Source organism: Trachypithecus francoisi, unplaced genomic scaffold (assembly GCF_009764315.1).
Source record: "Trachypithecus francoisi isolate TF-2019V2 unplaced genomic scaffold, Tfra_2.0 Contig01474, whole genome shotgun sequence".
NCBI lineage: Eukaryota > Metazoa > Chordata > Mammalia > Primates > Cercopithecidae > Trachypithecus > Trachypithecus francoisi.
Genome location: NW_022681435.1, coordinates 10,800,481 through 10,825,904, shown reverse-complemented (window position 1 = coordinate 10,825,904; position 25,424 = coordinate 10,800,481).

The following is a 25,424-nucleotide window of genomic DNA, read 5'->3' as shown; positions in this document are numbered from 1 at the left end:
TACTACCTTGGGCAGTTTCTAAGGCATTGTCTCTTTTCCCTGTGCCATGGATGATCACCGAATGCAGACCCAAATACATCTGTGTTCGGCGTATAAATGATAAAAGCCCACTGTAGTCTTCATTCAGTTTCCAGGGTCCATGCTTTGGTCTCTTTAGAATTCTTACTTTTCTTTCTAGTTTGAAGGAGCTATTCTTTTTAATATCTTCTTTAGCTTTTAAATTGTTTTCAGCAAAAGTACTATTCCAGATATTTAATACAAAATGATGCTAAAGATGAAAATACTTTCTTTCTAAAATTTTGTTTTTTATCCTATTTTAACATTTCCTTCTCCTTTCAACCTTTTCTTGCAAGCACGGAATGGGGGTGTGTTATTGATGGCTTGCTGTTGGGGGGCATGGAGATGGGGTGAGAATTTTACTCAAATCTGGAACGTGGTATTCTCCTTTCTTCTCCTAGATGCTAACTTCTGCTGTGGGAGCACAGGGGAAGATTAGAAAAGACTTGTCAGTTTTGGGGGATTTCTTTTTTGCTTTCATCTAGTTCCATCTATTTTCAGCTAGCGTCTCAGGATATGGTGACCTTTCGCGTTGATGATATAATGGATACTTTTAGGGTGAAGATAAACATGAACTCCATTCCCATTACCAGCTTTTCTATTAGCTGAAGAGCAATGTTTTTCCTAGCCCTTCTTCCAACCCTATTCAAGTTGTCCATTGATTTTCTTGGCTGTTGGCCACCTAGAAAGAGAACTCCACCCATTCTCACTGCCAATCTCTTTGTTCTCTCTATCCCCTTCTTTGAATTCATGGACACCAGTTTCATCAGCCTCAGCAGAGAGCAATGCAAATAGAAGAGACAATCTAGGGGTTATCCTTATCTTCAAGCCACCACAGTGTCCTAGAGTATTGTTCCACAGTACTCCAATATGTTTTCTCCTCTCAAAAATGTCCAGGCCAAAAATGCATGCATGCAGATATCTACATTCAGATCTACCTCCCAATCTTTAGGGGAATAAGTTATCTGCCTATTCTCTACAGCACTGGAGAGGACTAAATGGGCAGTATTAATAGTCTGAGGACTCAGACCACTTGCCTAAGAAAACTTTCATTTAATACATTTGCGGAAGCTACATAAGAGTAGGCTGAATTTTTTCTAGCACAGCAAGCACCCAGTCAGAGATGAAATGTGTTTTTCTTTAGGAACACCACCAATTTTATAAGTCTTCTTCTTGAGGTCTTCCTTTCTATCCTTTTTGTTTGTGGGAAAATAAAGCATCTCTTTGTGAACACAGTAATTCTCAATGCCAAACTAAACCAGCCAATTAGACCCAGGGTTGAGTAGGAGCCAGGGGCTGTTAACAGTTGGCCTGTTCTGCACCGGCCTTCATCAGCAAACCTGTGGGACTGGTACCTGTTTATAAATGCTAGAAGTGATCTTCAGTTTACAGAGGCAATTAACATCTTTCATTTTTAGACAAAGGTACACAAACTAAAAAAAGTAATTCATTTGCTGTTGAAATTTAAGAAAAAATATATAACTTGCCTCACTTGTAGGGGGTTCTCATTTCTTTAACTTTTAAAAATTGTAACATTTGAAAATTTTCAGGTCCAATGTCCAAGTAAATGGATATAATTTTTAATACTTAAATGTCATTTAATGCGCATTGACAGTAATTTACACAAAAATATAAATTAGATAAATATACGTAGCATTTAGCCTGGTGATTATTATGAGGCAAACACTATATTTATTATTTCTCTTCTTTTTCCTCATCTAATATAGTTCAGCAAAAAAAAAAAAAAAAAGATAATAGTTTTATCTTAGAGTCTTCCCATTAAATAACATAGGCTATCCTATGTTAAGGTTTTGAGACAAGCACTCATTGTGAAGTTTTAATATATAATGAAAATGTAACATTTATAAAAGTACATTATCAGAAAATGAATTATTGTTCTGGCCAGAATCAAACAGGAGTAAACGGAAGGCAAGATTCTTGACAAATATCAGCCATTCCTCTGCAAACACCTGTATTTTGCAGGTATAAGTGTGGCATAACTTTTGGAAAAAAAATCAATCTTGTAGACAGGAGTATCTATTAGGAGGTTAAGAGACATACAGCAGAACCAGGTCCCATGCTGAATCATTTCAAAGCAACTAAAAACTTAACAAAGTTTTATGGGAGAATCTGTAGCTAAAGGTCAGAATATACTTGACATAAGTTAATCACACCTCAGAAACCATGAATTTATTAATATTTCCTTATAAAAGATAGGGGTTTGCTAAACTAGCCTGGATGACTTTCTAAGATGAGGGTCAGTCAAACTAATTTCCCCTTAAAAAATGAGATCAATTGCCTGTGTATTTTAACTCAGTTTGGAGTAAATAATTTTAAATTGTTTCCATAGTGGGATAATATAAGGCATTTTAGGTTCTCTGTAGAAGAAATAGGAAGAAAGAAAGCCATCAGATGAGATTTTAACACCCCTACCCATCCCTTAAACACAAAGAAAAGCATAGGTTTAAAACTTAAGCAAACTGAGAATGTATTGTGCATATGTACACTTATACAACATATAGTCTATATGTATATTATAAGTACATTAAAATTTAAAAATAAGCAAAATCACAAGTTTTTATGAATTGACTGGAAGCCATAGTTACCATTTGTATTCAGTATTTTCCCCAAATGATATAGTAATAAGATCTACCAAAGGTCTGCAAGTCATAAGTTTTCAAAGACAATAAATGTGATAACCAGTCTGGAATGTAATGTCATACAGTGAATACCTCAGTGCTTCCACAACTGATGATGAATTATAAAACTAACATCCTTATTTAAAAACTTGAGATTTTTCTAGAACAAATATTTTAACAAAATTACAAGCTTATAATGTGTTTCTATACATTTTTGTTTTAATCATTATTATTTAAAAATAAGTGATAGTTTAACTTCTTACTTATTTAAAACTTTAGCTGAATTTGATTTAAGAGTTCATGGTTATAAGAATTTGAGTACAGATGTGTGAGTGTGTCTGTGTGTGTTTATATATGTATATGCATGTATGTGTGTATTACAAAAACATTTCCTCCCTTGGAACCGTTTCTGACATACTCAACACAGGTCTCCATTTGGTGGATATGTAAAATTCATAAGGCATGTAAATTAAGAAAATTAATTCATCTTCTTACTTTATTATCATTTCTGTTCATTCTCATAGTTTGTTGACAAATAATTGTTCTTCTAAATCAATTAAAATATAAAGGTACTCTTGGAAGCAAGTTCTGCTAGGTTTAGTACATGGGTATTTTGTTATTTTAAAAATGAGAATGCAAATATTTAAATGTATTAATTTAATTATTTTAACAATTTAGTTAACAGGTCATTTAGTGGAATAAAAATATTAGTAAGTTTCTGGCTTCAATTTTCTTATAATCATGATGGATTTTGTTGACTGTGAGTTTAGATTTTCTGTATGTATTTACAAGGCCACACAATCTTTTCAAACAAAATAAAAACATACACATGGCAATGACAGCTCAGTGTAAGAAAGGAATTTGATCAGCATTTACAAACACTACAAAGAAAAATGATAAATAATAGAGTTTACTAAAAACCTATTGCAGACAAGAACTCTGCAATATACATGTAATTGGAAAGAATACATTCAGATGAACTTTTTGGGTTTATCTCAGAACCCAGGTCTCTCCGCCTTACAGTGTTTTAGGTAGAATTTGCACTGAGGCAGCTTCTGAATCCCCATGCTTACCTAATTTGTGTCAAGTTAATAAAACATTATTCTGCATAAGCTAGAGGGACAGAGACAGGAGGAAAGTTTTTCTATTTTGGAAACCTCTGTCTCCCCTCCACAAATTCTCTTTTTTTTTTTTTTTTTTTTTTTTTCCGAGTTCTGGAAATATCAGAGCTATCAGCTGGTCCCTGAGCGACTGTTTTTAAGTACTGCTGCAAACTGCTGCTACAATAATTTGTCTGAAGACAGGTCTTTATGTCTCTCATGCATTTGCCAAAGTAATTTAGTAACTTCAGACACCTTGATTTGTCCAATAAATGTTAAACTCTAAAAATGAATGCATTTATTTATGATATGGAATCATTTTTTGTTTTGAAACATTCTCCTGTTACATTTAATTAAATTAAAATACATAATTTAACATCCTGCTTATTTTTATCCCCTACTCACTTTTTATTTGTGAACAATATCTAAACAATAACCTATGATATGAGCTCTTTACCTACAGCTCTAATGAGATCGATGCACTTCCAAAACTTAAACCCAACGCTTTCACCTCGGCTTTTAAGCATATGCGTGATCTGACATTTAACTACTTCCTGAATTTATCTCTTCTTCAGGATCTCTGTCTTCCAAACACAGAAGTACTGCTTTCTCCCTCCAAATACATTGGTGCTTTAGGTTATTTAAGTATCTGCATTCTCCTTTTTCTTTTAAAAACTAATAACTATTACTCTAAAATATAAAATGAGAATTTTTTATTGTTAAATAACTTGACAATGCTTGATTTATTTATTATATTTTAGATTAACTAAGGCTATCTCCTTTAGGACTTTTGCTTTCTGTAGGATTTGATATTTGATCTGAGACCTGAAAAATTAGATCGCGTTAACCATATGGGGAGGTAATTTTCTAGGCAATAGAAACAGAGCATGCAGAAAGTTACAATGGGAACAAGACCATCAATTAAGATGTAGAAAAATGTGAATAATGTACATCTATTTAAACACAGAACTGCTACTAAGAATTGTTAGACACATGCTTGAGTATATTTCTCACAGAAATCTATATAAATATTATTGAACTTAGCTATATAAAATAGTCAATGAAAAACAAAATTGAGAAGTCAGGGTAGGGAAAGGGGAGAAAGTGTAAGTGCAATCCTTTCTCCTATTTCATATTGGCAGACAATCCACAAGGTCTAAAATCAAAACACACATGTCATGAATGACAACATGCTCTGAATCCATTTAGTAAATGATTTTTCTTAAGTGGAATTTAAGTGAAGAATTTAAGTGAAGTAATATCTTTATTTCGTGAAGAAGACTTCATCATGATTTTAGCAATTTGCTTTGCCCCATTTTCATTTCTTTTTGCTTAAGTAAAATAAAATGGAGTTGCTAGTGAGGCTGAGGTGTAAAAAAATTGATTGAACCCAGGAGTTTGTGTCCAGCCGTGGCAACGCAGAGAGACTCTATGTCTTTAAAAAAAAAATGAAAATGAAAATAGATTGCTGTTAAATCTTAATAGTATGATTTCATTTTAGTAAACTCTTATCTACAAATGCACATACGTGTATCTCTATGATCCCTTTGTCTCTTTTTTTTGTTTATAAACGTGTGTGTGTTTGTGTGTGTGTGTATCCACAATGGTGTTATCTTAATGACGGCTTAATGACAATTCTTTCTCAAAAATAGAATTTAGATATTTAAGGGCTCTACTAATTATTTTTCTGTATTCCAATTTTTTGGCAATTAGGTAAAATTTACACAAAGCATTCCTTTTATTATTTTAAAGAGTATCTATCTACTAGGATAAAACATTATATTATGAGTCCCGCATATATGCTAAGAGTGTTATTCAGAAGGCAGGACATTCCTTTCACTGGGGGTGTGAGAAAAAGCCTCATATGAGAGGGAAGAATATCCCTGTTCTTGAGGAGTAAATAGAATTCAGTGATACAAAATAAAGTTTTGTAGGCAAAGGGCCAAGCATACACACACACACACGCAAACATATATAAGAAAGTTTAAAATGTGTTGAAAAATAAATAGTAAATAAGCAATTGAGCTTTACCACAGTTTCATGTAAAGAGCTACCATTCTTTTAGGCAGGGAAAGGTAGATTGGCACTAATTTGCTAACAGCTTTTTTTATAAACAAAAAAAAAGAACTCCAAACTAGACCACAAGAATTCAAGTTCTTTCCCTAAGGTTGCACATTTAATAGCAGATGGAGAAACTAGCAATCAGTTACTTGTCAATGAACCACATTCCTTAAGACATGAGGAAACACTGAATAGCCTTAAGTGGGAAAACTCAGCAGCCCTAGAGGCACATTGGCACATCTCTTGCATGGCAGAGTAGGGCAAGGATGAGAAGAAAAAGCGTGGGAGCCTGGTCCAGGCTAACATCCATGGAAGACACAAGTAAGGAGAAAGCTGAAGCCCTGGCTGCTTCGGGATCTGATCTATTCACATATTCACAGATTTCACCTCGCATGTATTTTCTCCACAAATTTAAGTCAATTTAAGTTTCTGACAGATCATTAAATCCTTAAATGGACTAAAACTCGAGTTTATAATAGCCATCTTACATTCTACTTAGAGGTGGCATGAAGGTTTTGATATATCCCAGGTTTTAATATGCAAAGGAGTTGAAGGGCATAAGAAAAAGTTTGAGTTGGAAATGTTAGTACTAAGCTTAACTTTTCTGATACCAAGGTATTTTTAGCTAAAGAAAGCTAGTAAATTCTCCAAATAATAGCAATATGTTCCTAATATGTGTATATGTGTTTGTGTGTATAAGTGTGTATAAGTGCATATATAATTTTATTATATAAAAATTTTATATAATAAATATAAAATTATATTATATATAATTTTATATATATATATATTTTAGCTCCATTTTGCTATTGAAGAACTAGATACAAAGAAGTCACAGGAGGTTTTGCCAATTATACCCTTATCCTCTTGGGCTTTAGTGTCTAACTTGGAAGCCATAGCACCTAGTTTCTTCTTTGAAAACCAAATGAAGAAGAAAATAGAGAGATGACAGAGCGATGAGGGGGGTGGGAGAGAGAGACAGATTGATTCTAATTACATTTAAGTTTAGTGCATATAAAATCATTCTCAAGCCTCTTTTCTGACTCATTTGCCTTCTAATAATAAGACAGTTTGGAAATGTGCATCAAAAGATTTAAACATGTGTTTTAAAAGGATTGTACAGCACCTGCAGGAAACGGCAATGAATCAAAACTTAATGCCTTATCCAAATTCTATATAATCTATATTTAAATAGTAGGCCATGAAGTTAGACATTAGGTCATTTGGGGTAGTTTGTTAATTGACAAAAAAACTACTCGGTGAGTTTGCGGTATCTCTTTGTTTTAACTTATCATTTTAGAGTAAAAATAGCGATTGGCGTAGCTATCTGAATTTGTCTGACAAGTAGATAACCTTTTAAATCACATCTATTTAGCGATTGAAAGTAGTCCTTTTTTTGAATTATTGGTATTACATGTGCCTTTTCTATAACTGCTATATTTTATTCCCATCTCTATGGCTTGGCGAGAACTTTTAATTTGTTTCATTGAAAGAAGATTGATTCAGCTTTTCAAGACATAGTTTAATCATCTCAAAGTGGAGGATGTTTGATCTTATATCTGTCTGAGCATGAGAATGATTGTTTTAGTTATAGATTTGGCCACAAGCAATTCAGAGGGGCATTATGGGATGGAGTGGAGCATCTGTTGGAATAAAGCATCAGGAGAGAGTGCCGGTATTCAGATCTGAGATTGCAGCTGCTCAGAACTCTGCCAAGGGACTTCCCCACATCCTTCCACCCTCTAAGGTCCACCCTGGTCACATTTACTAACACGAGATTCTGAAGGGAGTTGCTACTTAACACACAACCCCATGCAATAAATGTGTGGAGAGCATTCTAGACTTTGCTTTCAGAGTTCTCAGTATCAAACATTCACACATGGCAAGTATTGCTAAGTATAGCTGCTCCTGTCAACAGGTAGTCCCATCCTGAAGCAGGCCTCCAGTTAATATATTTCCAAGTGTTAAATGGGAAAATTAAAGACATATTAGTGTCTAAGTGACAATTATATCCTCATTTGGGAACCACTGCGGAGAGGAACTCATTTTAGAAAAAGTGAGCAGCAATCGAAAGCATTGCAAATGTCTCCACCTGAGGAGGTACTTGGCCTTCTAACACAAGGCCAGGTGGTTTACTAAAAGCACTGAAGGTGAATGAGCACTCGTCACCTGCTGAGTAGTCTATCTTCTCCACATGACTCATTTCTATTCTCTCCTCTGTATTGTCTTCCCATTGCCTTAGTTTATACCGGGCATTCTCTTCTGGGCAACTGTAAGCACTCTCTAAATTATCTCCTTTACCCAGAATCACTCTTTACAATACATTGTCTATATCCTTGTTACTCAAAGTGTGTCTCTGCAACAACAGCATAATTATCTCCTGGTTGCTTGCTAGAAATGCAGATTCTTAGAATCAACCCCAGATCTACTGAATAAAAGTCTTTCTTTAAACATGACTTGGGTTGATTCTAAAGAACATCAGATTTAAGAAACAATGCTCTTCATTGTCACTAAATTCTAAAACTATGTTCTAAAGCATAAAACTCGTAACTAACTACAAAGTAATCACCCCCTCAAAACCCCACCACCAATACAAGACAGAATCCACACTGACTGGAATGGATCTCAGGTTTTTATGATGAACCTCATATTCTACTGACCAATTCAATACTCAATCTGCACTTTTGAGTCAATTTACCTCATTTTATTCCATCAACACATCAGGCTTGCATTGTTTTGTAGGTTGACAAGCTCACCTCTGGGCCAATAATTGTCTTTTTATTTAGAATGAATCTGAACAAAAGAGAACGTAAGAATGGATGGTGTCTGTTTATCCTTTTATAGCTGGAATATATTCTTTCCTCAAGGAGGGACGAAATGAGATAAATAGCATGGTAAGTCATAATCATCAGTGAGCAATTAACAGTTTCCATTTGCCCTTTTCTGCAGAGCTCCAATGACCAGCTCGTTTGTGCCAGGAAATAACCCCAAACTCTGAACCCTTTAAGATTATTTTACTCTCTGCTATGCTATATTAATGCAGAAAAAAAGAACAAAATAAGTAATTTCAAAGTCTACAGGGCCCTTACATGTTTGCTGCTTTCAGTGGTTCTTTTTGGAATACCTATGGTACATATTTGAGAATTAGACTAGCAAAATATATCTGTATTTATTTACCTCTTAAAACCCAGATATGATGCCACATTCTCCGTGGAACCTTCCATGAACTCCAGTCCCCTACTCCCAGGTTGCCCCAGACATAAAATGACTCTTTTTCTTTTGAACATCAGATATTTATATATGCTGTTCTTGAGTCCTATTAGTTAAAATCGATGGAGAAGGAGAAGAGGAAGAGAGAAAATAAATATATCTTTTATAGTTTTTGAGACTATGAAGTAGTGAGGCCCTGTATTGCATCTTAACTACTTAACATGTAGACTGTCACACAACAGGAGGTAATGAGCCACAATAAAGACAAGGGTGAATATTTGAGTGCTTTTTGTTGTCTGTTGCAGTTAGAAGTTAAATGCCTTGCTAATAGTAATTTGTAAGAAAACATTTTTGAGTGGATGAAAATCAGTCATCAACATTCACCTCAGACTCTGGACGACTACAGTAGGTACAAAATCATCTGTTCTTCTGAATTATGAAGTCAGTGTCTCCATGATGTTACAAAATTTACACAAATAGTTGGTGGTTCTGGGGCTAGTATTTAGGTTTTTGGACATCAATTATTCTTTCAACAACATCCGGCTTTGTTTTAAAAACTACAAACACACAGATCATCTCTATGATTTTCGTCTTCATTTTGGGTATGTGACAGTGTCTCTGTATGGTGGACTTCAGATAGCGGTGCTTTTCAACAAAGATGTGTAAGATCTGCATTGCTGCAGAGTCATCCAAGTGCCATTATTACTCAGAGTTATGTAGACTTTTGTCTCCTATATGTTTAACTGTTCCCCACTGACCCATACCTTACTAAAACTTGAGAAAGTGTTTCAAAAACAAAGCCATTGCAGTTAGGAGATGAACAAAGACTTCTGAATCCTTTTTATTCATTATAAGGTTTTTCTTAAGAAAAATAATATATGTAAGGGCCCTGGTGATAAAAAGAGATTCTAGTCTGACAGCTCCAGGAAACGCCACCCTGAAACATCTCAGGTGTTTGCTTCATATGTTAGTGCATATGTTTCTAAAAGTTAATGTAGAGTTTCATCAACTCTACAATGCTCTAAAGATCTGACAGCTTGAGAAACGGGAGACGCAGAGGTGTTTTATATTGTAATATCGTTGTTGTCAACTTTTTCAAATTACAAATACCTTTTTAAACTTTGGAAGAGAAGCATGGACACCTTGTATGTCATAAAAATCATGTTGATTTGTATTCTCCTTGCTTACTGCAAAGAAACTTTCAAGGCCCTGGGGTACTAAAAATCACAGCATAAGGATGTGTTCCTGTTGCTCAGTTTAGAATAAATTCTATCATCGATTAGTTCCATGTTCATAAGATATTTTTATATCAGTTTTTGTTGTTCAAAGAACACTCTTAGAAAAAGTTTCTGTCTAAAATGTTTCTTCATTAAAAAAGTAACTCCGTTAATCTCATAAAAATTCGATATTTTTAATACATGAATTAACAATATTATGGAACATTATTTATAAAGGTGAATGGGGAAATACTGCATTGAACAAACTCCCTCTTCCCTAATGTCTATATTATTTAGTAATAGCAAATGAGAAATTTGTGGAAGATTAGTTGGGAGCTCAAAAATTACATAGACAACAAGAGGCTGAGAGATATTTCGGCAGTCTGGGAATCATTTTGTACTTTATAATTAAAACCATTTTTCATTATTTAATATATTCTGCAAATATTTACAGAATTTCCTCTAGCTCTAGTCATTCCATGATACCCACAGGGGATTTTTTCTAGAATTTCCAATAGATACGAAAATCCAAGGATGCCCAAGTACTCAATATAAAATGGTATATGTATTTGCATATAACCTATGTACATCCTCAGGTATACTTTAAAAATGCTTTAGATTATTTATCACAGTTAATCCAATGCAAATACTAAGTAAACAGTTGTTATAATGTATTATGTGAGGAGTTATGACAAGATAAAAATATCCTTACATGATCAGTACAGAAGCAATTTAAAAAATATATTTTCCATCCGCAGTTGTTTGAATCCACACATGTGGAACCCACTGATATAGAGAACGGAGTATATTGAGTTTATAGAGTCATCAGAATTAAATAGAAAGACAGTCTTTTAGGCAGCTTACATCCTATGCAATGAGATAATAAATAAGAAAACAAATAAATAAAAATGAATGCAATATCAGTGTATTAGTCCATTTTCACACTGTACAAAGAACTACCCCAAAACAGAGTAATTTAGAAAGAGAAGAGGTTTAACTGACTCACAGTTCCACATGACTGGGGAGGCCTCAGGAAACTTACAATCATGTCGTAAGGAGAAGCAAGCACCTTCTTCACAAGTTAGCAGGAAATAGAACAAAGGGGGAAGTGCAACTTTTAAACCATCAGATCTCATGAGAACTCACTCACTATCACAAAAACATCATAGGGGAAAGCAGCCCCATGATCCAATCACCTCCTACCAGCTTCTTCCCTCAACATGTGGGGATTAGAATTCTGGGTGAAATTTGGGTGGGGACACAAAGCCAAATCATATCACTTAGGAAGAAAACATATAGTTTGAAATCCTATGAATGTGTGCGAGGAAAGGTGGTTTGGGCTTCTTCAAATAGAATATTCAGTGTAGACTTCTCTCTGAGCAGGTGACATTTGATATTGGAAATGAAGACTAAAAAGTAATCACTAATAAAGAGTAACTGGGAAAGAACACCTTTATCAGATAAAATAAGAAACAGAGGGTAAATTATATACGTAAATTATACTTCTGATGATTATCACCATTTCGTCAAGTATGTTCTATAAAATTCTCTAAAAACCACACACACACACATTATCTCCATGATTTTCATCTTCATTGTGGGTATATATAAGAGCTACATATGATGGATTTCAGATAGTGGTATATTTCAACAACGGTGTGTAAAATCCATTGCTGTAGAGTAATTCAAGTATCATTTTTACTCCAGGTCATGTAGATTTCCTCTCCTAGATGTTTAACAGGTGACTCCCCACTGACCCAAATGTTACTGAATAAGTCTAAGTTTATTCACTTCTTTCTTATTTCCTAGAGGACTGCAACAGTCCCCTAATAGGAGTCCTTACTTTTACTATTTTTTCATTCTTAAATGCATCTTCTACCAGCTTCTATAGTTTTCTCTTTTTAAAATTATTTTATTTTTCTTTAAGTTCTGGGGTACATGTGCAGGATGTGCAGATTTGTTACATAGGTAAACGTGTGCTATGGTGGTTTACTGCATCTATTAACCCATCACCTAGGTGCTAAGGCCAGCATGCATTAGCTCTTTTCCCTAATACTATCCCCCGCCCTCCCCAACAGGTACCAATGTGTGTTGTCCCCCTCCCTGTGTCCATGTGTTTTCATTGTTCATCTCCCACTTATAAATGAGAACATGTGGTGTTTGGTTTTCTGTTCCTGAGTTAGTTTGCTGAGAATAATGACTTTCGGAGTCATCCATGCCCTGCAAAGAACATGATCTCATTCTTTTTATGGCTTCATAGCATTCCATGGTGTATATGTACCACATTTTCTTTATCCAGTCTATTATTGATGGACATTTGGGTTGATTCCATGTCTTTGCTATTGTGAATAGTGCTTCAATAAACATACATGTGCATGTATCTTTAAATTAGAATAATTTATATTCCTTTGGGTATATATGCAGTAATGAGATTGCTGGGTCAAATGGTATTCTGTTTTTAAATCTTTGAAGAATTTACACACTGTCTTCCGAAATGGTTGAACTAGTTTACGTTCCCACAAACGGTGTAAAAGCGTTCCTATTTCTCCACAACCTTGCCAGCATCTGTTTCTGGATTTTTTAATAATCACCATTCTGACTGGCATGAGATGGTATCTCGCTGTGGTTTTCATTTGCATTCCTCTAATGATCAGTGATGTTGAACTTTTTTCATATTTTTCTTGGCCACATGTATGTTTTCTTTTGAGAAGTGTCTGTTCATGTACTTTACCCACTTTTTAATGGAGTTGTTTGTTTTTTCTTGTACATTTTCTTGAGTTCTTTGCAGATTCTGGATATTAGACCTTTGTCAGATAGACAGATTCCAAAAATTTTCTCCCATTCTGTAGATTGTCTGTTCATTCTGATGATAGTTTCTATCATCAGAAGTTCTTTAGTTTAGTTAGATCACACTTGTCAATTTTTGCTTTTGTTGCAATTCCTTTTGGTGATTTCATCATAAACTCTTTGCCCATGCCTGTGTCCTGAATAGTATTGCCTAGATTTTCTTCTAGGATTTTTATAGGCTTTGGTTTTACATTTAAGTCTTTAATTCATCTTGAGTTAATTTTTTGTATAAGATGGAAGGAAGGGATCCAGTTTTAATTTTCTACATATGGTTAGCCAGTTCTTCCAGCACCATTTATTAAATAAGAAATCCTTTCCCAATTGTTTGCTTTTGTCAGGTTTGTCGAAGATCAGACAGTTGTAGATGTGCGGTTTTTATTTCTGAGTTCTCTGTTCTTTTCCATTGGTCTATGTGCCTGTTTTTTTTTTTTTTTTTTTTACCAGTACCATGCAGTTTTGGTTACTGTAGCCTTGTAGTATAGTTTGAAGTCAGGTAGCATGGTGCCTCCAGCTTTGTTCTTTTTGCTTGGGATTGTCTTGGCTAGGAAAAATCTTTATTGATTCCATATGCATTAAAAAATAGATTTTTTTCTAATTCTGTGAAGAATGTAAATTAAAAGAGAACTACAAACCACTGCTCAAGGAAATCAGAAAGGACATAACCAGATGGAAAAACATTCCATGACCATGGATAGGAAGAATCAATATTGTGAAAAAGCAATTTATAGATTCAATGCTATTCCCACTAAACTACCGTCAACATGCTTCTATAGTTTTCTAACCATGCAGTACAGTATCATGGCTTTGGGCAAATGTTTTAGAAATCAAGAATGCAAACACATTTGAAAGTGTTTTTAGACACAATGTTCCAAAACTGACTGTTAGCTGGAGGGAGAGTAGAGAGATAATGGCACAAGTTTTAGCATTAGACAGAGCTGGACTCATAACTAAGCTCTACCATTTACTCCCTATAATATCTGTAGCTACTACAAACTACTAATATCTGTTTCCTCATATAAAAAGTTTGGCAAATTGCATGCCTATAAGGAGGATCAAATGGAATAAAGCATATTAAACACTTAGCAAAACAATAGTATTTTTTTTCTCCAAAACATCTTGTCACTCACAATAAATCCTAACACCTGAACATTTTATGTAAGAACTGGCATAAACTTGTGAGGCATACCTCTCCACCACTATGCTACACTCGAGGAACTCTAGATGCAGTTCAGTCTTGATTGAGTAAATCCTTCTATTCCTATTCTCCCATCTTCTTGAAACACATTTCACTATCATTTGCCCTGCCCCATTTGCTTGATCTAGATAATCCCTGCTGATCTAACACCATCACCATTCTCATCCTCAACATCCTCATCATCATCATTGATATGTACTGGCTATGTGACAGGTCCTAGAGGAGCCAAACTGTACGTTGTTTAAAAACCATTCTCGGCCGGGCGCGGTGGCTCAAGCCTGTAATCCCAGCACTTTGGGAGGCCGAGACGGGCGGATCACGAGGTCAGGAGATCGAGACCATCCTGGCTAACACAGTGAAACCCCGTCTCTACTAAAAAAAAAAAATACAAAAAACTAGCCGGGCGAGGTGGCGGGCGCCTGTAGTCCCAGCTACTCGGGAGGCTGAGGCAGGAGAATGGCGTAAGCCCGGGAGGCGGAGCTTGCAGTGAGCTGAGATCCGGCCACTGTGCTCCATCCTGGGCGACAGAGCGAGACTCCGTCTCCAAAAAAAAAAAAAACCATTCTCTAGTTTTCGACTGTGTTCAAATCGCAAATCCATCTTACATACCTCCACTTTATCTCCAGTTTGCAACATGGGAATAATGAACCCTCCTGTTTTTTAGATTTATCAAATGAATTCTATAAATTAACTTTGTAAACAGCTTAAGAGTGCTTGGCACATAGTGAGTAGCTACTATTGTTTTGCAAATCCTTCATATGCTTGATTCCATTTAATCCTCATTATAGGCATGCAATTTATCAACATTTGTATATGAGGAAACAGAGGTTTAGTAGTTTGCAGGGGGGATAGGTATTATAGGGAGTAAATGGTGGAGCTTGGTTATGAACCTATCTCTGTAAAATAGTAAAACTTATGCCATTACCTCTCTACTGTCCTCCAGCTAACACTCAGTTCTGGGACACTACATCTAAAAAACACTTTCAAACGTGTTTATTTTCCTTACTTCTAAAACCTTGGCCCATAGCCCTATTATTGTATTTTATTGTTAGAAACTGAACCATAATTATTATATTAAGTAGCTATCTCTGTCAATAATATTTTGCAGCCTGGAGTATAAAAGCAGTATTTTTTTCTTTGCATTCCCATCACATAACAAAGCAACTTTCATGTAATAGGCAGTCTATCTGTTTTTTATTGACAATTCATAGTTGTATACATTTATGGGGTACAATGTGCTGTTGTGATATATGTAACAAGGTGGCATGATTAAATCAAGCTAACTGATATATACATTATCTGGATTACCTATCATATTTTATGGTGAGTCATAAATGAATGATTGGATGGCTGGTTAAAGTTACCAGAAATCAGCCTTCAGGATAACTGATGAGTTTACTAAGATGTGTGTGTGTGTATGTGTGTGTGTGTGTAATTTGAATTTTTCAACACAGATTTGTTTTTGTTTCGAAACACTATATTTTGTGTTGATTACAAAATGTTAGTTATTATAGAAATATGTTTTCACTAGCTTGTATTTAGCTTCATTACATCAGAAAGAAACTATTATTTACCTTTTCTAGAGTTGCACGGTGGATAACTCATTTTTGTTATGCCAAGTGATAATTTCCTGAACAATTTCACACATTTTTTAAAAGACTAATTAAGCTTTTATTTTTACCTACTTTACGTAATCCATAGAAAAATCTTTTTATAACCTTGACCAAATTGTAAATGCTAAGAAGCTTAAGAGGGGGGAATAAAAAAAGAAAACTTTATTAAATAATGGAAAACCTAATACTTTAATAAATAATGAAAATACCTGCAGCATAGCTCCCCTAATTATGTTTAAACTCTTCTAATGAAGTGAGATGCTCTAAAAGCACCACCAGTTACATATTATCATATTTGTTGCATTATGTTTTTGCTTTTTGATACTAGTGTCATCAGTTCCATTTCCTCACCATTTTTGGCACGATTTATCACTATTTTTGGCATACATGATACTCCCAAGCCTATCTCTCCCAACATACATAGTTGTATTAGTCTCATGCTGCAAATTAAGACATACTCAAGATTAGGTAAATTATGAAGGAAAGAGGTCTAATTGACTTATAGTTAAAAATGGCTGGGGAGGCCTCACGAATCATGGCAGAAGGCAAATGAGGAGCAGAGTCACGTCTTACATGGCAGTAGGCAAGAGAGCTTATGCAGGGGAATTCCCATTTATAAAACCATCAGATCTCGTGAAATTTATTCACGTCCACAAGAACAGTAGTGGGGAAGCTGCCCTCAAGATTCAATTATCTCCACCTGGCCCTGCCCTGGACACTTGGGAAGTATTACAATTCAAGGTGAGATTTGGGGTGGGGACACAGCCAAACCATATCAACATTGCTTAATATAAAAAATTTCTTTAATTTCAACTGGAGTGATGACTAAAGTAAAATAATTCAGTAACATTAGTTTTATTCCTTTTTTCTGATGTTCACAATCTGGAAATGAAAGCATAATTTCCCATGTCAGTCAGTTTTTGATGAATTTTTGGTGCTTAGAACAGTTATTTCAAATACAGATATATGAAAATGTCATAAAACAATGGAAGTCCATAGAAATATCAAATTAATATATTTCACCAGAAGTAAAACATCTTTTCTAATCAATATTTCATGTAAGAAAAGAAACATTTGGCATGGATGTAACATCCTAAGTGGGCTGTCATTGTCAAGGACCTTAGACAGAGCTGAGACTTCCCTAATTATTACAAATAAGTTATGACATGTGCTCTGATTTTTTTCAGACATAGCTTCCCATGCTAATAAAATTACCAAATTAATCTGAATAATAATATTGATGATGTGGTGCCTAATTTTATTCAACAAATATTTTTAAGCTTAACATACCAGTGTATCATTTACAAGTTACCATGTATAATCAGAGATGCATAAAGGAATCAATTTTTGCCATCAAATACTTTCTATTATTTTATTGATCAAATTGGTGTGCCAGTCATAACACTCAGTTTATCTTTATACATAATACAAATTGTCACTTAGATATGTGAAAAAACTATTTAAAATGTTTATGTGGACAGAAGATAGAGTCAAGAAAATGTCTTCCAACAGTATAACAGCATACATTACAGTAATGAGAATTAGTGATGTACCACTAAACACAGGAATACATATCATTTCAAACAACTAGTAAGAGAGTCTAGATATAATGGCTAAAACCTGCATAATTCCACTTATATTTTTAAATAGGCAAAACTCATTTTTAGTGTTAGAAATAAGCATAGTGTTTACCTTTGAGAGGAAACTTACTTCAGGTAAACAGGAGGCACTATGTGTTATTGTAATGTTTTTTTCCTTGACCAAAATGCGAGTTACACAGGTGTGGTCACTTTGTAAAATTTTATAGAACTGTACATTTCTGATCTTTGTACTTTTTGCATATATGCTATATTTTAAAATTTATTCCAATACATAGAAACAGCACTATGTGAAGACATAAGCTATTTGAATAACACTTACAAAATACAGAAAACAACTTATTCCCAATTAAGAGGAATAATATACATTTTTGCAGCCATTAACTGTCTTCTGGAAAACTCTTGGATTGTTAAAAAAAAAAGAAAGAAAGAAAATAACACTGAGAAAAGTAATATTAATTACCATAATTATTGAGGACAGAATAAAAATGATCACTTAATTAAGATTGGTTATGATATGCTGAATCAAATAGATTGAAATTAGGGACTATATTATAGGTTTTTGTTCCACTGATTCTAAGTAAGAAAACAAAAATTGTCCTTATGTAAATGTGCTGAATTTCAGAAAAATATCTTTCTCACGTTATACTCAATTGATTTCTGGGATAGTAGACTGACCTCATTTAAATTAGAAAGCAAATATTTTGATGTTGCATTAAGTTTATTGTTTGTGAATTTATATATGATTTCTAATTAATTTCCCATAACTTCACTGACTACCTTTTTCACGATGTGATGAATATATTACTGTTTCACTGAGTAGTATTGTTATAAAGTATAACTTAAAAATCAATAATATATTTTTGAGTTTACTTCTTAATGTCTTTGTATGTAATCCTGAATTTCACTTGAAATAATGATACTTTGGATATTTTGTAGGCTTTTGAATGAGATTATTTTACATTTAAATATTGAGTTCAATAAGAAGTAAGCTAATAACTGTTCCAGTAAAATAAATAAAGCATAAAATATACACACATATGTATATTATACATATATGTTACATATATTTTATATTATGTACACAGAATTTACACTGATTTTAAAAAAGGCAAGAAATAAAATCAGCAGGATGATTTTATCAAAGAAATGATGTTTGTGATTTAGTTTCCTGAAACCTCCAAGTCTGCGAATAAATTGCTTCAAAGAGATTTGGAAGGAAGGGGAAAACAGTCTAAAAATATCCATTTCCACCTAAAGTACATATATGGTGGAGTTCATATCAGTGAAACTATCTTTTTTTCCAATTCCACAGGTTTATTTTAGAAAGCATTGGTTTTAGTTAATATAGTTGTAATTATTCTATGTAGTCTAATATTGTTCTTTTTATCATATTTCCACCTTTTTCTTTAAAGATTGGGCATTATAAAAATGATTTTGGACTGATAATAGATCATTTAATCAAAATCAGGTTAAATCTGGGAATAATGAACTGTACAGAGATCTCAAATATTTTAACGCTGAACATTTATCAGCAAAACAACATCCTTTTATTAATATGAAACATGCGATCTTTTCATTTGCAATGTTACTGTTGATGGGGGTTCTGACTCATTGTTCTAGTATAAATCACCCATAATTCATCTTCTACAATTTTTAATTTAGATTTATTTAAAGTGTTGTGTAAGCATGCACATTTTACCCTTTAATATTTGTATGGCATAAGTTGTTTAACAATTTTAAATTTAGTGCCATGACATTAAGAATTTTCAAAGGATTCACTTTTTTCAACAGAAACAATTATTTTTTTAAAAATTTGGTTCATATAAGATGTAATTAAGTTATGTAATTTCAATAACAACGACAGAAGGCACAAATCAGTTTGAGAACAAATGTGACTAACTGTCCACAAACATGCAGCTCAACTGCAGAGAGCAGAGTTCACTAGCACATTCGAAAGTGGCCCAAAAGCAGTGAAAACACAGCCTGCCAAGAGCATAATTCCATATGCTTCACAGAAGAAATGGAGTGGGCAGGTTGATCAAGGGAATCAGTTAAACTAGGTCTGTTAGGACAAGTTTCAACCACATACTACTCATTTTCATTAAAATTTAAACTTACATTTTATATTCTTTGGAATCAGAAAATGTGACTGTACTGTCTAAGATATATCTCAAAGTCCTAAAATTATAGCTAAGCCTCTTATTTATGTCAGATCCCGAGGCCCATAGATCTGGGTGTGTTATGCAACCACAGGAGCTTTAGAATTACTATGAAAACAAGTTCATCCTCACCCAAAGGACAAATAATTTCAGGGTTTGGTTGATTCTACCTTCATTCGTAGCTGCATAAATACCCTGGCAATGACAGCACAGTTCCAACTAGGCAATACAAAGAGGTCAGTCTCATCTGGAACACCAACTTCTCATGGAGGAAAACCTCTGATATCATGCTTTTTCTGCCCTTTATCTTTTTGCAGGTAATAATTTAGAAGACAAATAACCAGAAATGCAGTGAGTTGATAGAAGGAGAATGTCACCAGGCAATACTTCCTGATGATTAAGAACAAAATAAAACAAAACAAAAACCAAAGCATTCTTTAAAATATTTGTATCTTGTACATATTTAATTTGCCCGAGACAAAATGATTGAAATAAATGATGATAAATCTGTGCATATATCCTGTGCACATCTGTTATTATTTATTTCATCTTATAATTGTTAGCTATTCTTCTCTCTCACCAACTAGAAAGAAACTGTAAAAGAGGAAATTCTGTCCTTTTTTTTTAGTCTCTAGTATTTACTTTAATGAATAATAGATGCTTGCTTGCAAGAGGGGAAAGTGAATTCATGGATATTTATCAAGCAATTTTTTTTTTTTTTTTTTTTTTTTTTTAATGGAGTCTCACGTTGCTGCCCAGGCTGGAGTGCAGTGGTGCAATCTCGGCTCACTGCAAGCTCCGCCTCCTGGGTTCACTCCATTCTCCTGCCTCAGCCTCCCGAGTAGCTGGGATTACAGGCGCCCGCCACCACGCGCGGCTAATTCTTTTTTGTATTTTTAGTAGAGACGGGGTTTCACCGCGTTAACCAGGATGGTCTTGATCTCCTGACCTGGTGATCCGCCTGCCTCAGCCTCCCAAAGTGCTGAGATTACAGGCGTGAGCCACCGTGCAAGGCCCCTTATCAAGCAATTTCTGTAGACAGAGAGTAGAGAAAACAACTCTTGAGCTAGAAAACAAGAGCTTTGCCTTTATCCAAAGATAGATTAAAGAAATTGCTATTCAAGATAAAGACTTGGCAGTACTATCATAATATTAGAGAACTTGCTGAAAATCAGAAAATTTTATGTGAAACATTAGTGTAGGCTTGAAAAAAAGTTAAGTTGTTTTATTTAAAATAGTCATACAAAAATTTGCATAAGATACTCATGATTGCAGCTCTTCCACATTTATGATAACAAAATAACTAAAAAATATAAGTAAAACTACAAAATCAATTCCGTTGATTAGTATAATTATCAAGATCATAATTTTTAATAAAATTAAAATGTATTGGCTTAAAAGCATTCAAGTCATTAATTAAATTACACATTAATTTAATGTGGTTGATTGTGTTTTGTTACAATTTAACCACAAATAACCCATGGCATATTATGTACCTAAACTTAGGTTTTTATATTTCATTTGATTTTGACTTTTGTGCATGGAGCGAGTCATTTATATGAACACCATTATCATAGTAATTGCATTTTGTTTTTTTTCCAATGTCTTGTTTAACCACTAAGCTGTATATCGATTCAGTAGCACCTTCTGAGACATACAATTGAAAAGTGTCATTTCTGATGAAAATCATTTTAGATTTATTAACAATTTTATAGTAATAAAATTGCACATATGAACGAATCATGAAATTATTTAGAACAAAGTGTAGCATATTTTCAGAAAGTAATTATCACTCTTCCCATTTTACAGATGAGAAGACCAGCCTCAAGAAAGTGACTTAAGCTAATAAATGCCAGAGCGGAGATTCAAACCCAAATTCTTTAACTAAAGTTTTTTTGTGCTTTTAATCGATAATACTCTTTAATATCTGAATGTTGAATAAATTTCCCAATATTACATTGCCAATTAAGTCTAAAGTTCAAATAAGAACTCTTGTCTCTACACTTTTAAATCAAAACTCTTTTTCATAAAATGTCTTCTGATCTAATTTATTTTATTGCGCTTTTATGGCAGTTGAGTTATGAATATGCCCTTTTTATTTGGTCTATTTGTTCTCATGGAACAAGAATTGTTTGCTAATTTTGTCTGAAATGACATTTGCAAATAGGAGATTTTAGATAGTGGTAAAAATAAAATAATCGGCTTTTGGCAGTAATGGAAAGTGTACTTAAATTGCAGAATATGTTTCATTATAAAATGTTAAAGTAAAATATCACAGCACACCAAAAACTCTTTGTATTTGATTTAGTATTACTGTCATTGGTGGTAGTCATGACTTATTAAAGTAGTAAAATAAATGTGTAAAACTTGATGTGAGAAAATTATGTAGCATTTATTATGCTGAGCCTGTTTCTATAATAGGAAACATTGTAGTTGTGTGGTCAAATAATTGTAGAGATGAGAAGCACTGGGAAATTGTTGCTATTTTTATTTAGAGGAATTAAAAGTTACAAAATGAAAAAAATTTAGAGGGGAAAATGCAATTCTAAATAAGGCTAAATCAACTACAGTAAATTTTATGTGGATGAGTGAATCAGGTAAACTAACAGGGGAAGTTTAAGGAAAAATAAATTCATGAGTTCTCATTTTACACATATATTCCCAAGAAGAAAACTTTTAGAGATTTTTTATTTATTTATTTATTTTTACTAGCTCCTATTTTAAAAAATTTCTCAGGAAGAAGATGAGAAAGTAGGGCAGGTAGAGGTGGGAAAAGTATATGAAAGAGTATTACCAGGGATCCAAAACAATGTTTAAGAGGCATCATTTACATGATCTTACCTAATGGACATAGTTAATAATAGAGATTTAGAATTTGGCTATGCAGATTTATCTCATTAAAGACATTTATTTGTGACTGCTGGTAGAAAATTATAAAGCATATGAATCCATAATAGAAGTCATATCTCCTAGGACTTTTTTAGCTTATAAAGTACACTCATGGGCCTTGTTTCATTTAATTTTTATAATACTCTTGAGAGGTAATATTATAGCCTATTTACAGAATGAAAACCAATATTTTGTGAGTGCCATGGAGGCTAGGTTTCAAAAGTTAGAGTTTGTCTCTAAGAGAATCTTGTAGCTGGAGATCCTAGGACATTGGCACGATGAGTGAGACTGAGTATGGGAACAGAATCAAATATAATTAAACAAAGAAGGGGAAACCCAGGAAGCAAAGCAGAGGACACAATGTTGTTAAAAGGAATTATAGGCTGGACACGGTGGTTCACTTATGTAAACCAGCATTTCAGGAGGCTGAGGAGGGAGGATTGGTTGAGACCAGGGTTTTGATACCAGCCTGGGCAACATGACCAGACCTGTCTCGACAAAAAATAAAAGTAATTACTTAGTTGGGCATGGTGGCAAGGACCTGTGGTCCCCATTACACAGAAGACTGAGGTGGGAGGATCACTTGAGCTCAGGTCAAGGCTACAGTGACCTGTATTTGCACTGCTGCACTCCAGAGCCTGGGCAACACAGCAAGACACTGGAAACAAAAAAAGTTACAAAAATGATCGAATAATGTGTTTTTAAAAATTAAAATAGAACCTTTCAACCTTTATCTCTATTATCTTAAAATCCTAGGTACCTTGATCATCTGCATGCCCTGATAATTCAGCTCATCTATCATGACAGATTTACAGATTTACACATTTACAGCTTTGTGAGACTATTGCAACTAGAATTTCAGTTCGTGGCCCAGAAGTGAAGAAAGGAAGAGATATTAATCATCTCATACCTTTTTCTGCTCCAACATCATAAGATAAAAATATTTTAAATCACAGCCAAACAGTTTTCCTATAAATGGAACCTAAGCAGTTGACAATACTTTTCTAAGCAAATATTTGGCAAACTACTACCATAAGAGAGCCAGGGAGCAGAGTTTATTGCATTTCATGTCAATGTAACCTTGTTCTTCTTCAGAGAAGTTAATTCACCCATACTGTTACTATTGTTATGTAAATCTATCTTTAAAATACCTTCTTACATGATATATCACTCATTTTCCAATTTGTGCTAGAAATGTATCAAACTTTATAATTGATAGTTTGGGGGAAGAGATACTATGTTTTGAAGTGAGTGGCTTGTATGCCACAATAAACACACAAAAAAACCACTTTTTATTTTTATTACTCAACTCATATAAAAGTATACTTCAAAGGACAAGAGGGAAAATGGTTCTCATTGGAGAAAACAAGTTTGATGTCTGTCTTAGTAAGGCTTGCTTGTATACGAGTAGGTAGGTTGGGTGAGTAAGAAATTGTAGGTAGGGTAGGTTAAAACTAGCTGCCATAGGCAAGGTAATACCATCATCTAGGTCTCTTTACATTGAGATTAGAGTTTATGCTCAAATGGAACAATAAAGACAATTTATGATTCACCTTTCTCATTCCCAAATAGTGTGATTCTTTTTCTTTGACTTGTGTCTTGCACATACATGGTCACTTCATGACAGAAGGGTCACACTGATTTATAAGAGGTATTTTTAAATAACACAATGCCTCATTATCAGAGATTTAATAGACAAAAGTAAAACTATAGACAGAAAAACAATTGATAAAAAAGGAGGAACATCTAACTAAAATGCCAATGTTTTCACTCCAATATACAACGCAACAAATTAAGTAAGTAGAGATGAAACATCAAAAGAGGTGAATTCTACCTAGATGTTATTCCTAATTTTTCTTCTTTTATACTCTTATTACTAAGATCTATTTGTTAAAAATACTGTAGCAAGTATGACTTTTAATTGTTGGACACGATTGTAAAGAATATTAAATTTTGCTAATTAGTAAAATTCAAAATGAAACCTTTTGTGATTAGAACTCTAATTATTTAATTTTCTTTCTATTCTAATCTTCAGTACATTTTAGCATTCATCAAGTCAGCAAATAGCACAATTTATAAGGAAAATAAACCGTGAGAAGCTATGCTATAAAATACAAAGCAAAAATGGCAAGAAACATGTTAATATGAAGCTCCATCAAGCTTTAATAGCGACACATAACACAATGTTGGTATTTAATCATTTTAATCTGCGTTCAAAATTCTCATTATACACAAGTCATAATGACCTAGCTAGGTATTGGATGATGTCCAAATTTATCAAATCTGAAAAACTTAGACCATATTATCAAGGTTAAGGAGATCAGAACATTTGTACAGGAAGTCATCCTTCTTGTTAATGCAGAGGAGCATTAATTCATTAAACCAGAATGTGTATTTAAGACACTCTACATGCAATTTTAGAGACTTTGGGAGAATAACCACTGGTTTATGTCATTCCTGCTCTTAAAGAACAAGGCTATACACTGTTCAGACACTGTGATCATGCTATACGTATCTGAATTTACAGCCTATAACATAATGCAAATCATATAGCATGGCTTACTAAATATTTGTGAAATCAACTTAGACATCAAGGGATTGAAAGTTTGTATGGTTGTGTGTATTGAGGTGGGGATAGGAGATAAAGGATAAGGCATAATTATCTGATTCCTAAACAAAAAGGTCATTGGCACAGGGAGCTCTAGCTTTAGAAGGAAGGGGCATAGGAATGAGGAAGAGAGACGTCCATGCATGTACAGAGCTAGACTCTAGCAGGCTGGTTTCTAAATGGAAATAAATTATTATTGAAACTTATGAATCCAATAGGATTTATGTC